General features: G+C 44.9%; 1 pseudogene; it reads left to right on the top strand.

The window, feature by feature from the left end:
• The first annotated feature begins 370 nt into the window (after positions 1 to 370).
• LOC114623600 lies at positions 371 to 1,844 on the top strand (annotated as a pseudogene).
• The last annotated feature ends 626 nt before the right edge of the window (positions 1,845 to 2,470 follow it).

The raw sequence follows: 2,470 nt of genomic DNA, 5'->3' as shown, positions 1-2,470 counted from the left end.
GCATTTCCCCACAAGACTCCAGGCTTATATGGTCAGTATACCGTATGTTAGCATGAACACTTATCTCAGAAGACATATACAAGTGATGGGTAGCAGCACCCTTGGGTCCAGGAGCAACAGGAATCAGGGAAGAGTATTTATCCTATTCTCTCTTCAAGTGGCCTTTTTTTCCTTTCAAGTTCTTCGAAAATATACCCAGAGATACTGCTTGTATTTTTCATTTATGTTTTTCAATCACTAGAAAGACATTGCTGGAGGCCGGGCCCTTAAGATGGCGGCATGCGCCCTGAGCGGCTCGGCCAGGCAGTAGTGGCGGGACGCACTCGCCCCTTGAATGGCTGCTGCCACGCGGGGAGTCAAGGATGGTAAAATGGCCCAGGGGAAGAAAAAGAAACGGGCTGCGAACCGCAGTATCGTGCTGGCCAAAAAGATCATCATTAAGGACGGAGGCACGCCTCAAGGAATAGGCTCCCCTAGTGTTTATCATGCAGTTATTGTCATCTTTTTGGAGTTCTTTGCTTGGGGACTTCTGACAGCACCCACATTGGTGGTATTGCATGAAACCTTCCTTAAACATACATTTTTGATGAATGGCCTAATTCAAGTAGTAAAGGGTTTGTTGTCGTTCCTCAGTGCCCCACTTATTGGTTCTCTTTCTGATGTTTGGGGTCGAAAATCCTTCTTGTTGCTAACAGTGTTTTTCACATGTGCCCCCATTCCTGTAATGAAGATCAGCCCATGGTGGTACTTTGCTGTTATCTCTGTTTCTGGGGTTTTTGCCGTAACCTTCTCTGTGGTATTTGCATATGTAGCAGATATAACTCAAGAGCATGGAAGAAGTATGGCTTACGGGCTGGTTTCCGCCACGTTTGCTGCCAGCCTAGTTACCAGCCCTGCAATTGGAGCTTACCTTGGACGAGTATATGGGGACAGTTTAGTGGTGGTCCTTGCTACAGCAATAGCTCTTCTAGACATCTGTTTTATCCTTGTTGCTGTGCCAGAGTCATTGCCTGAGAAGATGCGGCCAGCATCGTGGGGAGCTCCCATTTCCTGGGAACAGGCTGACCCTTTTGCATCTTTAAAAAAAGTGGGCCAAGATTCCATAGTGCTGCTGATCTGTATCACGGTGTTCCTCTCCTACCTACCTGAAGCCGGCCAGTACTCCAGCTTCTTCTTATATCTCAGACAGATAATGAAAATTTCCCCGGAAAGTGTGGCAGCCTTTATAGCTGTCCTTGGCATTCTGTCCATTATTGCACAGACCATAGTCTTGAGTTTACTCATGAGGTCAATTGGAAATAAGAACACCATCTTATTGGGTCTGGGATTTCAAATATTGCAGCTGGCATGGTACGGCTTTGGTTCAGAACCTTGGATGATGTGGGCTGCTGGGGCGGTGGCAGCCATGTCTAGCATCACCTTTCCAGCTGTTAGTGCCCTTGTTTCACCGACTGCTGATGCGGATCAACAGGGTGTTGTTCAAGGAATGATAACAGGAATCCGAGGATTGTGCAAAGGTCTGGGACCAGCCCTTTATGGGTTCATTTTCTACATATTCCATGTGGAACTTAAAGAACTGCCAATCACAGGAACAGACCTGGGGACAAACACAAGCCCTCAGCACCACTTTGAACAGAATTCCATCATCCCTGGTCCCCCCCTTCCTCTTTGGAGCCTGTTTGGTACTGCTGGCTCTGCTCATTGCCTTGTTTATTCCGGAACACACTAACTTAAGTTTAAGGTCCAGCAGTTGGAGGAAGCACTGTGGCAGTCACAGCCATCCTCACAGTACACAAGCCCCAGAAGAGGCCAAAGAACCTTTACTCCAGGACACGAATGTGTGACCGAGATCAGGAAGACTCTTGTCAACACCCAGGTCTTAGTTTTCACCTGTAATTCTGGATATACATTTCATTTCCATCCACAATGTACTTAAGATTGTCTTAAGAAATACCTGCAGGAACTCCATGGGAACTAAAGAAAGAACCGGACAGTTTTCCAAAGATGTTACACTTTCTTTCGAAAAGAAGCCTTTTGTTTATATTAGCACCACACTCTTGCCACTAAACTGTTTTATTACATATCTTTAATTAAGGCTATATACATAACTCTGCTGTCGGCGTCTCTGCCATTTCCTTAGGTGTTGAGCCTTTACCTGCTCGTGTTGACTCAGTGACACAGTAGGCAGGATGGTTATGGACCTGTTTGCTTTAACATTGTAAAACCTGAGTCATTGTAAAATCTTGGGTCAAATAATTCAAAGCCTTAATGCAGATGCACTAGAAAAGAAACGGTAAAGAACTGTTTGCATTTAAAAGAACTTGTGAAAATTGTAGAAAATCAGAATCATGTTTCAAGCTTGTTTGCCATAATTTTATTTAAAACATTATTCACTACTGTTCTGAAGTATGAAAATATCAGCCACTTAGAATTTACATTGGGGTGGTCAGAGCCTGTCCTTCTGTGTTCT

The sequence above is a fragment of the Grammomys surdaster genome, unplaced genomic scaffold, assembly GCF_004785775.1.
Source record: "Grammomys surdaster isolate TR1022 unplaced genomic scaffold, NIH_TR_1.0 64, whole genome shotgun sequence".
Taxonomy (NCBI): Eukaryota; Metazoa; Chordata; class Mammalia; order Rodentia; family Muridae; genus Grammomys; species Grammomys surdaster.
The sequence above is the reverse complement of the archived record's forward strand: the minus strand, read 5'-3'. Positions and strand labels throughout refer to the sequence as shown.